We start from the raw sequence: 23,335 nt of genomic DNA on the forward strand, positions 1-23,335 counted from the left end.
GTTGAAGAACTTTTATAGCTGTGGAATGGAAACGGTGTACGTACGTGGGATGAGCACAGACAGGAGGAATTTAACCTTAAGGCATTGCTGTTCGTGACCATCAACGATTGGCCTGCTCTCGGTAACCTTTCAGGACAGACAAACAAAGGATACCACACATGCACGCACTATTTAGATGACACTGAAAGTATATACCTGGACAAATGCAGAAAGAATGTGTACCTGGGCCATCGTCGATTTCTTCCGACCAACCATCAATGTCGAAAGAAAGGCAAGCATTTCAAAGGCGAGGTAGATCACCGGAAGAAGCCCGCCATGTGCACCGGTGATCACGTGCTTGCTATGGTCAATGATTTACACTACGTAATCTTTGGAAAGGGTCCCGGTGGACTAGCTGTTCTGAATGACGCTGAGGGACACGCACCCATGTGGAAGAAGAAATCTATATTTTGGGACCTACCCTACTGGAAAGACCTAGAGGTCTGCTCCTCAATCGACGTAATGCACGTGACGAAGAACCTTTGCGTGAACCTGCTAGGCTTCTTGGGCGTGTATGGGAAGACAAAAGATACACCTGAGGCACGAGAGGACCTGCAACGTTTGCACGAAAAAGACGGCATGCCTCCGAAGCAGTATAAAGGTCCTGCCAGCTACGCTCTTCCGAAAGAAGAGAAAGAAATCTTCTTTGAATGCCTGCTCAATATGAAGGTCATGACTGGCTTCTCGTCGAATATAAAGGGAATAATAAATATGCCAGAGAAAAAGTTTCAGAACCTAAAGTCTCATGACTGCCACGTGATTATGACGCAACTGCTTCCGGTTGCATTGAGGGGGATTCTACCGGAAAACGTCCGATTAGCCATTGTGAAGCTATGTGCATTCCTCAATGCAATCTCTCAGAAGGTGATCGATCCAGAAATCGTACCAAGGCTAAGGAGTGATGTGGCGCAATGTCTTGTCAGTTTCGAGCTGGTGTTCCCACCATCCTTCTTCAATATCATGACGCACGTCCTAGTTCATCTAGTCGACGAGATTGTCATCCTGGGGCCCGTATTTCTACACAATATGTTCCCCTTTGAGAGGTTCATGGGAGTCCTAAAGAAATATGTCCGTAACCGCGCTAGGCCAGAAGGAAGCATCTCCATGGGCCATCAAACAGAGAATGTTATCGGGTTTTGTGTTGACTTCATTCCTGGCCTTAACAAGATAGGTCTCCCTAAATCGCGGTATGAGGGGAGACTGACTGGAAAAGGCACTCTTGGAAGAGACTCAATAATATGCAGGGACGGATATTCTTGGTCTCAAGCACACTACACAGTTCTACAGAACTCTACCTTGGTGACCCCGTATGTCGATGAACACAAGAACAGTCTGCGCTCCAAACACCCGGAGCAGTGCGACGACTGGATTACATGTGAACACATCAGGACTTTCAGCAGTTGGTTGGAAACACGTCTCAGAGGTGACAACACTATTTGTGATGAGTTGTACTTGTTGTCCAGGGGACCATCTTTGACTGTATTGACTTACAAAGGATACGAGATAAATGGGAATACATTTTACACAATCGCCCAAGATCAAAAGAGCACCAACCAAAACAGCGGTGTCCGCTTTGATGCAGCAACCGAGAGCGGAAAGGACACATATTATGGTTACATAGTGGACATATGAGAACTTGACTACGGACCTGATTTTAAGGTCCCTTTGTTTAAGTGCAAATGGGTCAATCTGTTAGGCGGCGTGGTACAGGTAGACCCATAGTACGGAATGACAACAGTGGATCTGAAAAATCTTGGGTACACCGACGAACCGTTCGTCCTAGCCAATGATGTGGCACAGGTTATCTATGTGAAGGACATGTCTACCAAACCGAGAAAAAGAAAAGATAAGGAAGCGAATACATCATACGATGAGCCAAAGCGCCACATAGTTCTTTTAGGAAAAAGGGACATCCTGGGAGTGGACGGCAAGACAGACATGTCTGAAGATTATGAAAAGTTTCATGAAATTCCTCCCTTCAATGTCAAGGCTGACCCAAGCATCCTGATAAACAATGAAGATTATCCATGGTTACGGCGCAATAAGCAAATGACACAAGCAAAGAAAAAGTGAAGACTTTCTCCCGCAACTATTATGATGATACCATGCCAAATTTGTAACAGACGAACATGCTATCATTGTCCGTTTTGTACATGCACATGCTATGTGGGTGAAATTATGATACCATCCCAACTTTCAACTTTTTCAGAGTTCATTTGAAATGCTTTCATGTCTTATGGTTCGAAACTTTGATACTTCGAAAGTGATTGTCCATTTTATACACGAAGTGCATCAAGTTTTTGTCGTAACCCTCTCTACTTTTTGGAACATGCTATGTGGGTGAAATGATGATACCATGCCAACTTTCAACCTTTTCAGAGTTCATTTTGAACTGCTTTCCAATTTCAGAGTCATTTAGCTCAAAGAATGAATTAATAGCAAACAGAATGAACTACAAAACTTTTATGAAAATAAAAACAATCAATTAAAATATTATGTTATGATCAACTAAAATAAAACTAAAATATTCTTCAATAGTAAAAAGATTATAATTTTTGTGACCTAAAATCAAACTAGTGATTCACACAAATTTTTAAAAAATCAAATTTAAACTATTCAAAATTTAAAACTAATGGCACTAATAGAAAGTTTATAATTTTTGTGACCTAAAATCAAAAAGAAATCACTAAAAAACTATAAGTATTTAGTTGTAAGTATAAATAAAAAATAAATAGAAAAAAAATTCTATTTTTATAGTAAAGTTATTCATAAACTAGTGATTGACACAAATTTTTAAAAATTCAAATTTAAACTATTCAAAATTTAAAACTAATGGCACTAACAGAAAGTTTATAATTTTTGTGACCTAAAAGCAAAAAGAAATCACTAAAAAACTGTAAGTATTTAGTTGTAAGTAGAAATAAAAAATAAATAGAAAAAAAATTCTATTTTTATAGTAAAGTTATTCATAAACTAGTGATTCACACAAATTTTTAAAAATTCAAATTTAAACTATTCAAAATTTAAAACTAATGGCACTAACAGAAAGTTTATAATTTTTGTGACCTAAAATCAAAAAGAAATCACTAAAAAACTATAAGTATTTAGTTGTAAGTATAAATAAAAAATAAATAGAAAAAAAATGCCTCCTACTGGGCCTCCATGGCCTGAATACGACTAGAAACCCTACATGGGCTAGGATTCAGGCCCGCAGAAGGCCCAATAGGCCCACAGGCAGTAGCAAGTTTAGGCCCGAAAGCCTGCATTAGAGAGGAGCTCGAATGGGGAGGCACACCAACGCTTATAAACCAGTGCCGGCGCCCTTCAGCTAGCGATGTGGGACTAAACTTTTGGGCGCGGGGCAGCACAAGGCCATTGGTCCCGGTTGGTGGCACCAACCGGGACTAAAGGGGGGCATTGGTCACGGTTGGTGAAGGGGTCGAGGGTCGGGAACTAGGGTAGAGGGTCGAGGGTCGTTAAGGGGTCAAGGGTCGAGGGTTTCAGGGTCGAGGGTTCGAGGTTTCTATAGGTTCGAGGGTCGAGGGTTCCAGCAGGGTCGTCTAGGGGTCGAGGGTTCCAGGGTCGTCGAGGGTTCGAGGGGTCAAGGATCGCCGAGGGGTCGAGAGAGGTTTCCTAGTGTCAAAGTATTGAAGAAATCCATGCCTTCATCATTAGCCGGAAGTAACCAGGGCATGTTGGTACGAAGTTCTGCAAAGTTGTTCTGGAATGGAGTCCCGGATAGAATAATCCGCCTTTTGGTACGAATTCAGCAAAGGCCTTCCAAATAGCGATATTCGGAAGGCTCTTGCTGAACTTTGTACCAAAAAGCGAATTATCCTATCTAGGACTCCGTTCCAGAACAACTTTGAAGAGCTTCGTACCATCATGCACATGTTACTTTTGCCTAATGATGAAGACATGGTTTTGTTGAATCCTTTGACACTAGGCAACCTCCCGACCCCTCGGCGATCCTCTCGAACATGAGAGGAAGAAGAGGGTCGTCTAGGGGTCGAGGGTTCCAGGGTCATCGAGGGTTCGAGGGGTCGAGGATCGCCGAGGGGTCGAGAGAGGTTTCCTAGTGTCAAAGTATTGAAGAAATCCATGCCTTCATCATTAGCCAGAAGTAACCAGGGCATGTTGGTACGAAGTTCTGCAAAGTTGTTCTGGAATGGAGTCCCGGATAGAATAATCCGCCTTTTGGTACGAATTCAGCAAAGGCCTTCCAAATAGCGATATTCGGAAGGCTCTTGCTGAACTTTGTACCAAAAAGCGAATTATCCTATCTGGGACTCCGTTCCAGAACAACTTTGAAGAGCTTCGTACCATCATGGACATGTTACTTTCGCCTAATGATGAAGACATGGTTTTGTTGAATCCTTTGACACTAGGCAACCTCCCGACCCCTCGGTGATCCTCTCGAACATGAGAGGAAGAAGAGGGTCGTCTAGGGGTCGAGGTTTCGAGGGTTCTTCTCCTCTATTCTTTCTTCTCCTCTTTTTTTTTCTTCTTCTTCCTCTTTTTTTTATCGGGAACGAGGGTCGTCGAGGGACATAGATGTAGTGTCATCGTTGTCGATATATACCCCCTCCCGATAGCTTACTATGATTAGGTAGCTAGTTCTACATTTGGCACTAATATATCCATCTGTCATGTTTGAATAATAATTGCCATGTTGTAAATATTTGTAGAAACTATGGACACCGCCCTAGACGAAGCAACAAAAGAAGCGTTGTTGAGGGACATAATCATAGAAGGAAGTGATGCAATCTCGTTGTTTCTCAACGAAACCGATGGTCTGGAAGGAGAGGGTGAACAAGCTGGCTATGGTGACCTAATGCCGGTGCAAGAAAAGAACATGAGGATGGCTCCGGTGACCCAATGCCGGTGCAAGAAGGAGAACGTGATGACGGCTCCGGTGACCGAACCGAGTCCGGCCAGGTATATATATTAGTTAAGCCTATGCTGACTAGCTGATTGATGCATTCATTGTTTTGGTATGTACACATATTAATTAAGTCTTTGTTTTTTTTTCTAGCCCTCCGGATCGAGCACAACTTCGGTAAAGAGACGAGGCCCGAAGAAAAAGTTGAGCTCGGATGAAAAGTTTGAGATCATAGCAATCGCGCCCGACGGCCAACCTATTGAACCCCTCCGGACAAAGAGCACATTTGTTGCTCAGTGCGGGGTTCTGGTTAGGGACAAGATCCCGATAAGCATCCAGCAATGGTTTAAGCCGGCTACAGAAGACCCTGAGGTCTCTTATGTCAATGATATGCAGAAAAATGATCTTTGGACTAAGCTGAAGTCAAATTTCACCCTACCGCCTGAGGATAATCCAGAGAACCCAGTTAAAGAGAAATTAATCAAGTCTTTTGCTCTGAAGAGGATGGAAGAACTATTCAGGAGGTGGAAGAAAGAGCTGAATAAGTTTGTCGAAAATAATGAGACACCAGAATTCAAGGGCAGATATGAGAAGATCAGAGATCACTGGCCCGCATTTGTGGCCCACAAGACATCGGAAAAGAGTCAGAAGATGTCGGCGACAAACAAGCAAAATGCTGCTAAGAAGAAGCTTCACCATCGCACGGGGTCAGGTGGCTACCTCGTAGCCCGGCCTAAGTGGTCCAAGACTGAGAATGATCTGGTTCATAAAGGGATCGAACCAAAGACAATTAACTGGCCAGACCGTTGCCGGACTTGGTTCTTCGGGGCTGGCGGAACCCTGGACCCTGTAACAGGGAAGTGCATTTGGACGAACGATCAAATGGATATACCAGTCAGTAAGCTTAAGCAGTATATCGAAGCAGCGCAGGAAGGGACGTTCTTTCCAGACAGAGAGAACGACGAGCTCACAATGGCCCTCGGGAATCCTGAGCACCCTGGACGGACACGAGGCACGCCAGGCTCCATTCCGTGGAAGGTTGGGTTTCTGGACGCAGGCGGTTACAAATCCCATGAGAGGAGGAAAAAAGTGCAGCAGACCCAAATGCAGGCGCTGCAAGCAAGGGTAGACGCGATAGAGGAACGAGAAGCAAATCGCAGCAAACGTACTGCCGAAGCCTCCCCCGAAGCTACCCCGCCATCTCAGCGTAGAAGCAGCGTGGCTTCCATCGAGCTGCTTCAGCCAGAGCATGCCTTGACGGCTCCTGCCAGCTACCCCGTGGATGCTATAACGGAGTCTCAAAATTGCCACCTTATGACGCAATGGATGAATTTGAAGGTCAAGGCGGCTGTTGGCTCTGTTTATGCTACTGAACCCGGCGCAACTTTTCACTGTCGGCCGATTCCAGAAGGATATGCTAGGGTGATGGTGGATGAGATAACGGAGGGATTTGAGGACCTCCAGCTTGACCACCCTACCGGTGAAGGGGAGACTCGGCTGGGGTCTGCTCTGAAGACTCCATGCCTATGGCGGAAGGAGCTCATCAACCTTCCGAACCGGACGCCACCGCCTCCTCCTCCTCCTCCGGCGAGTCAGGGCACTCCGCCTCCACCGCCTCCTCCTCCGGCGAGTGACGATCAGGGCCCTCGGCCGGCTCCTTCTCCGGCGCGTGGCGGCACTTCGCCTCCTTCTCCGCCTGCGCCGACGTGCCCGAGCAGCCAGCCTCCTCCTTCTCCGCCTCGTCAGCAAGGGCGGAAGAGACCTGCCGCCGCTCCAGCTGCTCCGGCGCGTCGTAGTCCTCCTCCTCCGCCTCTTAAGCAAGTAAAGAAGACAACCGCTACGTCTGCTCGGTCGGCGTCTAGCAGTACAACCAGAGGCGGGAGGATATACAGATTCGGTCCTTCTCTGAAGACTCCAGAGAAGTTACCATATGAGAGGACCCTGGAGGAGAACGCCGAGATCACGCGAGAAGAAGTGAGGAACTTCTTTGAAGGGGTGAAAGCAAAGAAACATCCATACCATTTAGCATCTCCTAGTGATTCAAGCGCTAGTTTCATCAATACCATTTAGCATTCTTGCTTATCAGTTTGATTGACCTCTATTTCTTGTAAAGTGGTTGTGGCAGGAATAAGGGAATGATTTCTGTGGATACTACATCTGCGAGTCCATCCGCCACACGACCTGTGAGCGGGGCAGGTACTCTAATGAACAATATGAAGTACGTAAATAACAACATTCACAATTTTATTTTATTACCATCATTTGTGTTGAGTTTCATTCATTCATATATATATGTATTGACCCCCTTCTTCAAATTAGATGTTTCGGAAGCGGGGTGAACTCCTAGCACCAGCTTGCATGCGAGCAATTCAAGAGGAATTGGCGGCATTCTTTCTTGACCACGTGATCCGTGAAGACGGAGAATTCTATGTGGACCCTGAGTCCATATGATTGTATTTGTAAGAGATAATTATTGGATATATGTAGCCGGTAGTGTCAGATAGATATACGAAAACTTGTTGTTCGACCAATCTCTCGGAGAAGGAGAGGTGGTCGATATCACTTCTCTCTGTATGCATATATGTTCATGACGATCTTCTGTTTCCTTCGTTTGCTTACTAGCTAGCCAGCGTGTCTAGTCCTCTCTATACGTATGTATAGTACGTAGCGTCGACCAAGCACGGACATAAGAGAGGACACTTCTCTCTATTAATTATAGCTAGCTAACACAATATATGAAACACCTAAATTAACCCCCCAAAACCCCCAACCCCCCCCCCTTTCAAAAAAAAACAAAAACCCCAGCCACAGAAATGCTGACGCGTGGATGCCTATTGGTCCCGGTTGGTGCCACCAACCGGGACCAAAGGGTCTCCTGAATGGGCTCTGCGCACTGCCCACGTGGAGGGCCTTTAGTCCCGGTTCTGGATTGAACCGGGACTAAAGGGGGGAGGTATTAGTACCGACACTTTAGTCCCGGTTCCGGAGCCGGGACTAAAGGCCCTTACGAACCGGGACTATAGGCCCTTTTTCTACCAGTGTTTGTCTCCGATTTGTGGGAGAAATCACGTACGAACCACTTCATGGACCGATATGGCCGGCGTTGGATGGCTTCCGCGGTCCGGACGGTAACGGGAGGTTTACGGGCCCGCCTTGAAGATGCCCTTAGATACCGCTTTAAATGTTGTATGCTTATTTTATTTATTTGTGAGGAAATTAAATGTTGTACGCTAAGAGCATCTTCAATAGATGACGTATATTTTGGTGCTCCAAATTGGTGATGTAAAAATTTGCATCACCAAAAAGTGATTTTTACATCTTCGAAAAAGGCTCAACTCCAATAGATGGTCCAAAACGAAGATGTAAAAGAGCAACTCCAACAGATGGTCCAAAACGAAGATGTAAAATTATGAAAACGACCAACTACTACTTCATCTCAAGATAGTTCAAACATCAAATTCAAACATAGATGACATAAATTTAAACTAGCAGAACTACTCGTCGTCCGAGGGCATCCGGTACGACTCTTCAGAGTCATCCGAGAGCCCCCAGAACTCCTCGTCCTCCTCCAACGATGACTCGATGGGGATCAGCATCGAGGAGCCGGCCTCGTCCTCCTTCTTTACGTCATCCTCCTCCTCCTCCTTCTTCTTCTTCTCCTCGGCATCACGCTTCCAGTAGAACTCCTGCTCGGCCTGGACGTACTCGGGATGCTCCCTCGCAAACCGAGCCATCACCGCCTTGTCGCTCTCGCCGGGAGTGACGACAATCGCCGGTCTCTTCTTCTTCTTCTTCTTCCTCTTCTTCTTCTTCCTCTTCTTCTTCTTCTTCTTCTTCTTCTTCTTCTTCGCCGACATCTCCTCCATTCGGATGCCCTATGGCACGAGCCACTCCGTCACCGCCTAGGTCTCGATCTCCGGGAAGTTGATGCCCGTCTTCTGCCATCCGGCACGCCACACCGCCACATCGTAGGCACGCGTGGCCTCTTCGGCGGTGCGATACGTGCCGAGCCACCAACGCCGCCCAGAGTCAGAGAACTCCACTCCGAAGTTCCCGGAGGGCTTTGCCCTCAATTTCGAAGAAACCCGACTTTCCCTTCGGCGTCTTCTTCGGTGCCATCGGGTGGTGGCGGCGGCCGGAGCGAGTCGGGGCGGCGGCGGGTGGAGAGATGCCGGGGTGGTGGCGTGCGGGCGGGGCGGAGGCGGATGGAGCAGGGCAGCGGCGTGCAGTGCGGGCAAGGGCATGCGGCGGCGGCGTGTAGTGCGGGCAGGGCGGGCGGAGGCCGGAGCGGAGGCGGACGGGTCGGCGCGGGGCGGAGGCGGGCGGGGCTGAGGCGGACGGGGCTGGGGCGGGGCGGAGGCGGCCGGAGCGAAGGCGGACGGGGCCGGGGCTCGGTGCGGCGACGACCCAATCCACCCGTAGGACGGCGGACGACGGCCCAGGCGGGGTGGAATCGGCGTCGAGGGTTGGGACGGGGCTGGATCTGCGGCGGGGCGGCGTCGGGAAGCTGTGGCGGGCGGGAGGAAGAAGGAGGAAATGAACTGAAGGGTGGTTGGGCGTTGGCGCGCGGCCGCGGTTTTTTACATCTCCTACCTCCGGCGATGTAAATTTGCACCGCGAGGTGTCGTATTTTACATCTCCAGGAGGTGGAGATTTTTCTTTTTACATATGGATCATGTGTTGGAGAGTTGTTTGTCTCAGAAGATTCAAAAGTTGGTCATCTATTAAAGATGATCTAAAATGCACTGCAACGCGGCAGCAGAGGCTGTGACCTTACGTTGCGGGCTCTTGACATCCACATGAGCTTTATCCTTGAATAATACCACTGAAGTACTAACGACGGAGCACCAAACAAACGCTTTTGTGTTTTGTGGTTGTGCCAGTCGCTGAGGCATCAGTGGATAGAGAAGTGTGACGCATGAGAATATATATCTAGTGATACCCGCTCAGATTACCATGATACCAGCATTCAAACAGAATTAGATATGCTCTAAGCAGCTATGATGTCACGGTGTATCATCTAAAAGTGATATCACTAGATATGCTCTTTCCAACACGAAACCAACGCAAGGGAGTAGTAAGTAGGTAACACCACTAACAGGCCATCGGACTCTCTAAAACAAAAACAGCAATGCTTGACCGTGTGTTATGTCATAAAGCTCCAAATCGAGCTTTGAGCTGCGTGTGTAAAAAAAACCAGCAATAAATGGTCCTGTTTGTCTTTTCATTCATGCCGAAAGAGTATGTGCGTCTGAACTGATAATTTTTCACTTTTTCGAAAAAGGGGACTTTTATTATTTCAAAGATTTAAGCATTACATTCGGTCTCTGTATAATTAAGATGCACAAACTCAAATAAGGTCTTTTTTAAGTAGTTTGGATTGCTTATCATATACTCCCTCCGGTCCTTTTTAGTTCGCATATAAGATTTGACTGAAGTCAAGTCTCGTAAAGTTTGACCAACTTTGTAGAAAAAATAAAAATAAGGTCTTCTCACACAAATAAAAAATAAAAATGTTAAATACAAAGAAACATTTAGAGTATGTATAACGCCTAAAGCGGAGAGGGGCAATTCTAAGATCATGCTACCACCCATGTTAGATAAAACTATCCCTCACCGTATCCTCCAATTGTGTACACACCTCCGTAAATAGGTCTCGATTCTCCACATGTTGTAGAGAGGACCATAACGAGGATTCTGGTACATATGTAGATAACCTATAACAGAGAAGTACTTTCATTGTTAAAAACCTTATCATTTCTACATAACAAAAGCGACCAAATAACGACAAGTGCTCCCATCCTGAGAAGAGTTCTAAACCTGTGATCAATCCCATGTAACCAGTTGCCAAATACATTAGCAACACTACATGGAGGATACAAGCCATAAACTATTTGGAAGTCTGGCCATATAAAACGAGCTAATTTGCATTGGAAGAAGGAAAGACTTGCATGCAACCGCCTCCTCCTCTAAAAAATTAGGGTTCCTCTGCCTCCCGCCGGCGTAGCCGCTGGTCCGCCTCGCCTCCGGTGGCCTTAGGGCCATGGGGGCGCGGTGGATCCCGAGCCTTGCCAATGGGAGAGCTCCGTTTTTAAATGTGTTTTGAGTTTTGTTAGGGTTTGTGTCCTGCTCAGGAAGGCGAGACGGTGGCGGCTCCCTGAAGATGGAATAAAGTTCTCCCCGCCTAGCCCCCGTTCCAATGGTGCATCTAGCATCGCCGGTGGGAATGTGGAGATTTGTCTCTGGCAGATTTGTCTTGGGTGGGTGTGCTCGGATCTTTTCGTCGTTTGTCTACGTTCGTGTGTCTTCAGGTTGGATTCTTCCAATCTACACTACTTTTCATCGGCGTCGGTTGCTGTTTTGGTGCGTTCATCCTATGGGGCCTTAGCACGATGACTTCCCGACTGTCTACTACAACAAGTTTTGCCTAGCTCCGATGAAGGAGGGGCGATGACGGTGGTGCACCTTCGGCTCACTTCAGTGCTTGTAGTCGTTGTTAGGTGGTCTATGAATCTAAATGTAATTTTTATTATTTTTGGTGTTCGTTGTACTGACATGATCGAAGATGAATAGATCAGATATTTTCCTGCAAAAAAATTGCATTAGAAGAATAAATGTTTTATCGTTTCCTCATGGTTACAATACATTGTGGACTTTCATGCCAATATCTCTTAATAAGGTTATTTTTAGTAAGAATGACTCCGCGACGAAGATACCATGCAAAGATTTTATTCTTAAGTGGTACCTTCACCTTTCAGATTTTCTTATTATTATCAACTGACACATTATACTGGATTAACGCTCTATACATAGACTTCACCGAGAATTGTCCATTCCCATGGAGGTTCCATCGGAATACATCAGACCCATGTAACAATTGCACCATGGACAACCGCCGAAGCAGAATGTTTCATGATTGTAGTCTGGATCCAATTAAATCTCTTCTGAACGTCACATTTGGAGGAAATGATTCCGTTACCATGGCGATAGTATCACCCTTGTGGCGCACAATATTGTATAGAGCCAGATATTGTTCCCGGAATGTTGCATTTCCTAGCCAGTTGTCCTCCCAAAATCTAATTCCGAGGGTCCTAGAATGATCCGTAGCAGAAGAAATATTTCTTCGTAGCCGTTAGACCCGCCCAAAAGTGGAAATCCCCAGGCTTCCACTATATTTGGGATACTGCCTTGGAACCCACATAATTCCTTCTTAGGAGGGTTTGACATACACCATCTCCCATTAGTAATTTAAACCACCATTTGCCAAGGACGGCCCTATTCTTAACCTCAAGGTCATGAACGCCCAACCCGCCTTGGTCTGGGATGGCAAACCACACTCCGTTTAGCCAGTTGATATTTCTTTCTCTTGCCATCTCCTTGCCAAAAGAATTTTGATCGAAAGTAATCCAATCTATATAAAACTCCTTTCAGCAACTGGAAGAAAGAAATCATATATAGTACCATATTACTTAGTACTGAATTTATGAGGATCAATCTTCCACCCAGAGACAACAGTTTACCTTTCCAACTGCTAAGTCTTTTTTGCAGTCTCTCCTCGACGTGTTTCCATTCAACATTTGTGAGTCTTCGATAATGTATCGGTATCCCCAAATATGTGATCGGAAATTGTCCAAACCCATATCTGAAAAGTTCAGCGTATAGGTGGGCATTGTCTTGAGCCCCGCCAAAGCAAAACAATTCACTTTTATGAAAATTTATCTTAAGACCCCGAGTTGCTCGAATGCTGATAAAATTAGTTTTAGATTTCTCGCTTTCGCGAGGTCATGATCCATGAAGAGAATAGTATCATCGGCATATTGAAGTACAGAGAGACCACCATCAACTAGTGTAACATCCCAAAATTCTAATTTGAAATGTTATATTAAATAAATAGTTTTGATTGATTGTTTTATTGTGGTGTGGTTGCTTGTGTGAAATTGAGTAAATTTGAAACTTTAAAAGTTAAATGAGAGGGAATAAAAGGACTTTCCCAAATTTTCACCTTGCATTTATGATATCCTTGAATTCAAATTTCATTTCATCACAAAACCCTAGAGAGAAGATGATATGACTTCTTCCATTTAATTAAATGAAAAAGGGTTTTGAAAATGTTTGAATTCCTTTTGGAAATATTCCAAATTCAGAAACTTTATGCAACTCAATGATTTCCATGAGAGAAGATAAAAATGATTTCTTCAAATTATATGAAATATGAGTTGGAAGTTTAAAAGAATCAAATTTAAAGTCCCTTTGAAGTTATTTTGAAACCCACTTTCAATTTGGAGTTATTTAGTTTTTATTCAAATTATTTTTCTCCAAAAATAAAATATATTAAAAATAGGGTAAAATGATTCCCTACAATAAAAAAATGGAGGGAAATAAATTTGAAGTTATTTTCGTATTTTAAAACATTTTTATTTGGTTTTTATTTGAACCAGTAGCACTGTTCACTTTGTCTAACTTTTTGTGGAATCTATTTGCCTCGTAAAATATGTTCATTATTTAGGAAAAAATTCTGAAAATTTTGATATATAATATGCCTATGTACAATTTTATTTTTATTTTTGTTATTTAGTTTCCTTTTTCTGTTTTATTTTAAAAAACAAAAACTACGCGTGCGCCTGGAACTAACAGTCGCCCACGTGCGCAGCATAGTGGCATCGGGTGACCCATCATTTTATTTTTCTTCTCTCCTACATGGGCCAGGCCCAACCGGCCATATTCTTTCCCCAATTTTTTTTCACAAATGTTTTTCTTTTTCAGTTGACCGAATAAAAAAAACTGCAGCCGCAGTGTACGCGGTGGGCCCGCCGGCGGAAACCTTTTGGCCCATGGCGCACCTTTCCCCTTTGTCTCTTTTCGTTTCGTCTATATTTAGTCCTACATTGTCTAGCCTTTGACCTGTAAGCCTCTTTTTCACCTATAAATATAGACCCATAGAACTTGCAAAAATCATCTGATTCAGATTAAATCAATACTAGTACAAATGCCCGTGCGTTGCAACGGGCAAAAAATATCAAAAAAACTATTCCGGCATGCTAGTACACGCCACTTTTTGTATCCAAGTCTAACAAACATAACAAATGGTAGAAGATAACATTACACATAGATCTACTCCAATGGCCACACCATTGCTCTGATTGGAGTTTGCCATGAATGCAACAGGGAAAATTGGTGGGAATTCAAACTTAGTGATAATTGTTAGATGTCTCACATTTCGCAAAACCAGCTCCACGTGCCACTTCTTATATAAAACTCTTACAAACATCACAAAATAATGTAACCCTCACCTCCAGTGACAATGTGAAAGTAATGTTATTGTACCAAATCCTTCCAGAATTCAACTAAAGGAACAGTAAAAATAGTTATATTCAAGAATGGGGGAAAATATTGATCGAAGTATGAAGGAAACCTTTGTCAAACTTCGGAGATATGTTTGCTTAAAAATAGATAATGGCCACCATCATTCGGATATAAATTTTAGTAGCAACATACATTTTACTTTACATATCATGTAGCCAGCAATGTGTTTGATATTCAGTTAGGATATTGTTGAATAATACATGCAGGTGTAAGAGAACATAAAAACAGTGTGAGCTTAAGTTGGGTTTAACCCACCTTACCAACATAATTATTTCTATCTTTATTAGGTGGACCATGGACTTTAGAGTCATTTAAATCTAGGGGTGAACCACCATGGGCATGCCGTTAACCTAAAAGACAAATGATTTGATATCTTGACACACATCTACAACTGTGAATGAGGTGCAATACTCCACCACTGAAATGAAAGCAAAAGATAAAATTAGCAAAGCTAGAGGATTAGCATATATCTCCAGTGTGAGAATAATTCTGCAAAGCAAAAGAAAAGGAGATCATGCTATCAACATACATAGCTTGATGCCACATAAATTAACTTGTTTAACCCTCACACACCCTGATCTTGAATGTATTTTGTTGCTGCATAAATATGAACAGAATGAATCAAACAAATCAAATAATCCTAAAGAATTAACAGCCAACAATAGGCACACGATCGTGGTGCTGACATAACGACTGTTTTAGTACCAAATATATTCAGTGGGAAACTTTTGACTTCATAGAGAATGGAATGGGCATGGGCGGGGGTCTTCTCATACAGCTAATACCTTCTTGCTTTCTCATTTGGGACCTGAAAAGAAACAAGAAAAAAAGTTGTGGCCATTAAAATCATTTACAATGTCAACTAAAAATATAGTCTTCCCCATGACTCCTTACCAGAGAGTAGATGCTCCAAATGTATTAAGAACTTATTGTCCAACATTATAGTGATATAAGCAAAATCCAGGAAATTACTAAAGATTTTTTTTACTCTTCTTGGAAATCAGGTAAGCTTGTTTGGATGTAGCAGAACTTATGTCCAACATTACAGTGATATAGACATGTTATCAAAGTAATGCTACTGACATGCCCATGCGTGTGGCAATGGATATAAGCTGAGGCAATATATATGCTCATAGAGAGAGAATCCTTGAAAGGGTTGTTCTACAGTCTAAAAATATCATTAGTTCTCTCATGTATCTAAAAATATATAAAACAAATAATGGAGGTTTCATCCAGATTTCAATTCTTACCATTGGAAGTAGCTTAGCTTTCACCCCACATGTTCTGTCATATGATAACCTATCCAAGAAAAATCAAAACTTTTTTCAACCTACTTTTCGTAAAGAAGCGTGAAATTTTATAGCAGAAGTTCCACAAGCACATACATGGCACTTATATTTGCATATTCACAGAAATGGAGAATGATATAAAGAGGAATATTTTAGGCTGACAGTCCGACACCATGTCCGATGCGGTTCAGATGCATGTATTTCTATGGCTAGATATGCATATAATTTTACATATACACTGGGAACGTGCATCTGCCCTGCTACCAAAGTGACCATTCTACATTCCCTATGAAATTTGTGCTTCTGCCAGGCATTTGTGGGAACATATGACATGCATAATGCATGATAAATGAAGAAAAACAAGAGGACTGGAGATTAAAGTGAGAATGATTCCTATATTTTCATAAGTTTCTAAATTGCTCCCAATCCCACAAAAATAAAATAGGAGATACTCCATTCTCTCTGTAATACCTTGATGTAGAATGTTACTAACCACTTGCTGATTTTTGAAATAGGTATACAACTACTGGCTTCAATGTTTTCCATCGACTCCGCATATATACACATCGGTAAACTGTACATTGGTATGCACTGCAAGCACAACACATTTGATGTGAAACTGAAACTACACACTTCAAAGAAGAAGATTAAGCATAGCACAGAACCACATGACGTGAGACATTTATGAGTTCCACTTCAACAACAATCATGCCTCCCATGCCTGCCTCTTGCAAGGTTAGCTTCAGTACATACCTCAAGCGGAGAACCGACAGATTGAGTTATGGCAAAGTGTGGAGCATCGAGCGGACGGCGGGCGAAATCAGCTGAGGCGACATTGAACAGCAACTTCGAGCACGGAACTTGCGATGACATTGACCCGAGCTTGCATGGAGAGTTGCGGTTCCTCCTTCCGCTTCCCACGTGGTGCCCAATGCCGCCGGTAGGACCTTGTGCACGGGAAGCTGTTGGAAATATGCCCTAGAGGCAATAATAAAATGATTATTATATTTCCTTATTCATGATAATTGTCTATTATTCATGCTATAATTGTATTATCCGAAAATCGTAATACATGTGTGAATAAATAGACCACAATGTGTCCCTAGTGAGCCTCTAGTTGATTAGCTCGTTGATCAACAGATAGTCATGGTTTCCTGGCTATGGACATGGGGATGTCATTGATAACGGGATCACATCATTAGGAGAATGATGTGATGGACAAGACCCAAACCTAAGCATAGCACAAAGATCGTGTAAGTTCGTTTTGTGAGAGCTTTTCTAATGTCAAGTATCATTTCCTTAGACCATGAGATTGTGCAACTCCCGGATACCGTAGGAGTGCTTTGGGTGTATCAAACGTCACAACGTAACTGGGTGGCTATAAAGGTGCACTACGGGTATCTCCAAAAGTGTCTGTTGGGTTGGCACGAATCGAGACTGGGATTTGTCACTCCGTATGACGGAGAGGTATCTCTGGGCCCACTCGGTAATGCATCATCATAATGAGCTCAATGTGACCAAGGGGTTGGTCACGGGATCATGCATTACGGTACGAGTAAAGTGACTTGCCGGTAACGAGATTGAACAAGGTATTGGGATACCAACGATCGAGTCTCGGGCAAGTAACGTACCGATTGACAAAGGGAATTGAATACGGGATTGATTAAGTCCTCGACATCGTGGTTCATCCGATGAGATCATCGAGGAGCATGTGGGAGCCAACATGGGTATCCAGATCCCGCTGTTGGTTATTGACCGGAGAGGCGTCTCGGTCATGTCTGCGTGTCTCCCGAACCCGTAGGGTCTACACACTTAAGGTTCGGTGACGCTAGGGTTGTAGAGATATTAGTATGCAGTAACCCAAAAGTTGTTCTGAGTCCCGGATGAGATCCCGGATGTCACGAGGAGTTCCGGAATGGTCCGGAGGTAAAGATTTATATATAGGAAGTCCAGTTTCGGCCAGCGGGAAGGTTTCGGGGGTTACCGGTATTGTCCCGGGACCACCGGAAGGGTCCCGGGGGTCCACCGGATGGGGCCACCTATCCTGGAGGACCCCATGGGCTGAAGTGGCATGGGAACCAGCCCCTGATGGGCTGGTGCGCCCCACCCAAGGGCCCAAGGCGCCTAGGGTTGGAAACCCTAGGGGGCCGTTGCCCCCCGAGGGGGCATGCGCCCCCTGGTTGGAAACCCTAAGGGGGTCGTTGCCCCAGGGGCCGCCGCACCCCCTTTAGATGGGATCTCCAAGGGGGCATGCGCCCCCTATATATAGTGGAAGGGAGGGAGGGCAGCCGCACCTTGCTCTTGGCGCCTCCCTCTCCCTCCGTAACACCTCTCCTCCCCGCTTGTGCTTGGCGAAGCCCTGCCGGGATCCTGCTGCATCCACCACCACGCCGTCGTGCTGCTGGATCTTCATCAACCTCTCCTTCCCCCTTGCTGGATCAAGAAGGAGGAGACGTCTTCCCAACCGTACGTGTGTTGAACGCGGAGGTGCTGTCCGTTCAGCACTTGGTCATCGGTGATTCGGATCACGGCGAGTACGGCTCCATCATCCCCGTTCACTTGAACGCTTCCGCTCGCGATCTACAAGGGTATGTAGATGCACTCCTATTCCCCTCGTTGCTAGAATACTCCATAGATTGATCTTGGTGATGCGTAGGAATTTTTTAATTTCTGCTACGATCCCCAACAGAAGCTAACGACACGCAGTCGACATTAGATCAGAACAGTGGAGAGAGGACCCGGTCCGGTGGAAACAACACTGGCCATGGTTTTCCAAAGGCATGTACTGCAACATAATCATGGGCACTCATCACTTCGAATCCATATACCGCTGCAACAGTTTTTATCTACAGCCAAGACAGATTCACTGCTTGCTTATCATGGAAATTCTCAGAACAACAACTACGCTGACAGGCACGATGACACCAGCCCCTTCACCAACCACGGAAACACAATCGTCTTCTTTCGCATGGGTTGTATGACGGCTGGCTGCTGCGGGCGCTCGACCTGTTGTCCATGATGCGGAGTTTGCACCACTCAAGGGATTTGAGTTTTCGAGCACCACGACGCTCGCGAGCCATAGACCGGCCACCACATCAGCTAGCCGCCGGCCGTCGTTCAATTAGCAATCGAGGGACCATGAAGCAAGGCACTAATCCACAGAACCGCACGAGGAGCGGAAAAATCGAATCTTTGGGCCGCCTACCAACTAAGGAACAAGAGCAATGGGCTGATTATTTAAAATATGAGGTGTTTTTATGTAAAACATGCTGAGCGAAACGTTGTTCACTTAATCGTGGACTGCGGGTTGATTACCCAAAAGTACAGGGACTTTTTTGCAAAAGTACTAACGACGGACGACCAGAAGCAATCGCTGGTTTATTAGTAGGTAGAGATTTTGGTTTGACTAGATTCACTAAACAAAAATATATTTTTCTTCTTTTCGACAGGACTTCTGGAAGTTGTCTCCTCTCTCCGAAGTCGTCTTTTCTCTACCTTATATATAAGGTATCTTTCTTCGTATTTTTTTATATACTCCCGTAGCTTATTATTTCTAGACTAGTGTGATAAAATAATTAGATTATCAATTAGTCTCTGTATTTACACTTTAGGCGTAGAAATCTTTTAGCAATAGCTCATTTTCTTCCGTAAAATAGCATGACCCTAATTTTTCAAATAGCCATAACTTTTTACTCATTTATTCAAATTAGACGAAACCAACGCCAATATTTTCGTCTTGATTCCTCTTATCTAGTGAATCTATCAAATAAACTTTTTACAACTTTCAAATTTCGAAATTTTTTCAGATTCATATTCAAACTTCTTTTGATCATATCTTTTTATCCGTAGCTCCGTTTTCGATGAACCAAACTGCATTGGATTCGTATTGAAGTAGTCTTTCCGTTTGCACAATTAGTGTCAGTTTTCCAAGATATAATTTTGAGCTTAGCCAGTTACTCTACTAGTCCACCAAAGAGTTCTTATACAACATTCTAAGCAGATTCAATGTCATATTGAATTACTTGTATCTTTTGTTTCGTTATTCCAAATCCACCAATTCTTTTTCCTACATTTTCACATTGACTTCCTACGTCCAGTAGCATAATTAGTTTCAAATTTTGATCTTTTCAAATTTGAACGATTCAAAATTTGAACTCGAAACTTCACTTAATCATATCTTGTAAACTGTAGTGTTTTTTCAATTGATTCCTTTTTTTCAAATTGAATTCCTAGGCGTAATCTAACATCTTGAGGCATCACCACACTTTTTCACCGAAATTAGGATCTGATCTTGCAAAATAATTTGATTAGGTTCTTTTGGAGTTTTTGCAATGTTTCTTTGCCTTTTCTTTTGGATCTTTGAGTGATTGCTTATGTGTGGTTATAATTGCTTGCTTACAATAGATTGATCGGAGTGTGACGGGTAGAACTGTCAGGAATTATGAGTGTGAAGAATCTTCATCAACAGTACAAGGCAAGTTCACACTTTGATCATACTCTTCCTATACCCAATTTTACTTGCATTAGATACACCCTCAAAGATTGCTTCAGTAGGATTGGGAATATGTGGTTATTTACCTTTGTTATAAATCCTCGAGTACTGTGTGTCAGCATATCGATCCAGGGATGACACTTAAGCACAGAGACTTGATCCATTTGGGCCGGGTTGCTACAAGATGGTATCAGAGCACATGTTGAATGTAGGAAATGACCCCTAGAAACTGGCAAGCCCATAGGAAAGATTTTCTCTAAAACTTTATTTTCAACAAGATCTTTTACCTCTCTTCCTTTTTGAGTTTTATCAAATATTCCCTTTTAGCTGGACAATACCATTTCCCCCTTTTGACCACACGAAGATTCGATTGATGAGACCACTTCAAGAAGTACAAGATATCGAACAGCTAAGACCACTCCGGAATGAAGAGGATTTTACCGTGCATTATAATAATGGAAACTACAACGGTTGAAGACTAGGAGAAATTAAAGGCTCGGAAGAACCCCTGGCTTCCATATTTTAGATGAAGAGCTTCACCCTAAGGCAAGGACAACACTACGAATACTTTTCCTATGGTCCAACCCTTATGGAATTTGTCAGACTATTGAAGCTACCAATACCTGAGATCAAGGTGTGTCGGAAAAAGACCGGAATATGGAGCGTTAAAAACTCAAAGTCTTTGTCAAGAAAACTCTAAGGCAGGAGATATCAACTATGGAATGATAGCTCATGGCAATGGCATGGGAATAAACACGACTATCCATGATGTTATCGCCCGCTTAGGCTATTGTCACCGTGCTGAGTTAAGCATGCATTTCTTTAGAAGGATTAGATGACAAAAGGGCTAATGGAGCACCTATCAGCAAAAGATGAAGTTTTAACCATAGCTAGTGTATCACCAGGATCTAGAGTAGTACATCAAGAATTTTAAGATGGACCTACACGAAGCCGTATTTGACAAGGAACCATTTTGTGAAGAACTCAGGACCCAGAAGCTGGATGTAACCAAGCTGGAGGAGCAGAACCTCGAGATACCGGAGATTCGTCAGGAACTGAAGGACAGTAGGACCATGGTTCATGCCAAAGATGTTGAAACCCAGAAGTTTGGAACGCAACTCCAGAATATTAAAGGACGTCATGAGCGACTCCGCGTCAACAGAAGTGACCTGGTAGAAGAACTTGAGAAGATCAGCAAGCACGATCAGAAGAAGACCAAACCCATGTCGTATACTTATGTTTAGATGCAACGATTGTGAGCTGTCATTTGTTTGATGTTTTTCTGACAGCCACAAAATAAAATATGTCTCTTCAAAACTATTTTTTGTATTGTGTGTATCCCTCTCTATCTCTCTTATCTCACCCCGAAACCCTTGGAACCAATAGAGATGAATGGAGATGAACTCACATTTTTGGGACCGATACGTCAATTGGAGACGGACCGATGGATTCAAAACATGGAAGATCACATGAAGAATAACACTATAGCCAGAAAGGATATGGCCCAGCATGCTCTTCAGTGCTTTGAAAGAGGTGCTGCTACTTGGTGGAGGATGTACCAAACCATCAATGGATGGCAAGGAGTAACCACTTGGAAAGAATTTAAGTTGACTCTGCTAAAGTCTCGGCTTGTGTCCCAGAAATTGAAGCCTTATGGAAATGATATGAAGAAACCTTGTGCGTGCAAGCTTTGTGGAGAAATAGGACACAACCATAAAGGACACAAGGATGAATGCCCTCATTGTGAAGAAAGTCATGATACGTCTCCGTCATACCTACTTTTCCAAACACTTTTGCCCTTGTTTTAGACTCTAACTTGCATGATTTGAATGGAACTAACCCGGACTGACGTTGTTTTCAGCAGAATTGCCATGGTGTTATTTTTGTGCAGAAATAAAAGTTCTCAGAATGGCCTGAAAATCAACGGAGATTATTTTTGGAATATATAAAAAATATTGGCCAAAAGATTCCACGTTAGGGGGCCCACACCCTTTCCATGAGGGTGGGGGCGCGCCTACCCCCTTGGCGGGCCCCCTGCCTCGTGCCCCCCTGACGCTCCACCGACCTCAACTCCAAGTCCATATATTCGTGTTCGGGGAGAAAGAAATCAGAGAGAAGGATTCATCATGTTTTACGGTAAGGAGCCACCGCCAAGCCCTAAACTCTCTCGGGAGGGCTGATCTGGATTCCGTTCGGGGCTCCGGAGAGGGGAATCCGTCGCCATCGTCATCATCAACCTTCCTCCATCACCAATTTCATGATGCTCACTGTCATGCATGAGTAATTCCATCGTAGGTTTGCTGGACAGTGATGGGTTGGATGAGATTTATCATGTAATCGAGTTAGTTTTGTTAGGGTTTGATCCCTAGTATCCACTATGTTCTGAGATTGATGTTGCTATGACTTTGTTATGCTTAATGCTTGTCACTAGGGCCCGAGTGCCTTGATTTCAGATCTGAACCTATTATTTTTTCATGAATATATGTGAGTTCTTGATCCTATCTTGCAAGTCTATAGTCACCTATTATGTGTTATGATCCGTTAACCCTGAAGTGACAATAATCGGGATACTTACCGATGATGACCGTAGTTTGAGGAGTTCATGTATTCACTATGTGTTAATGCTTTGGTCCGGTACTCTATTAAAAGGAGGCCTTAATATCCCTTAGTTTCCAATAGGACCCCGCTGCCACGGGAGGGTAGGACAAAAGATGTCATGCAAGTTCTTTTCCATAAGCACATATGACTATATTCGGAATACATGCCTACATTACATTGATGAACTGGAGCTAGCTCTGTGTCACCCTATGTTATAACTGTTGCATGATTGATCGCATCCGACATAATTATCCATCACTGATCCATTGCCTACGAGCTTTTCATATATTGTTCTTCGCTTATTTACTTTTCCGTTGCTACTGTTACAATCACTATAAAACCCAAAAATATTACTTTTGCTACCGTTACCACTACTATCATATTACTTTGCTACTAAATACTTTGCTACAGATATTAAGTTTCCAGGTGTGGTTGAATTGACAACTCAGCTGCTAATACTTGAGAATATTCTTTGGTTCCCCTTGTGTCGAATCAATAAATTTGGGTTGAATACTCTACCCTCGAAAACTGTTGCGATCCCCTATACTTGTGGGTTATCAAGACTATTTTTGGCGCCGTTGCCAGGGAGCATAGCTCTATTCTTTGAGTCACTTGGGGTTTATATCTGTTGATCACTATGAAGAACTTGAAAGATAAAAGAACCAAGTTTTT

This window comes from Triticum urartu, chromosome 4 (assembly GCF_003073215.2).
Source record: "Triticum urartu cultivar G1812 chromosome 4, Tu2.1, whole genome shotgun sequence".
NCBI classification, from domain to species: Eukaryota; Viridiplantae; Streptophyta; class Magnoliopsida; order Poales; family Poaceae; genus Triticum; species Triticum urartu.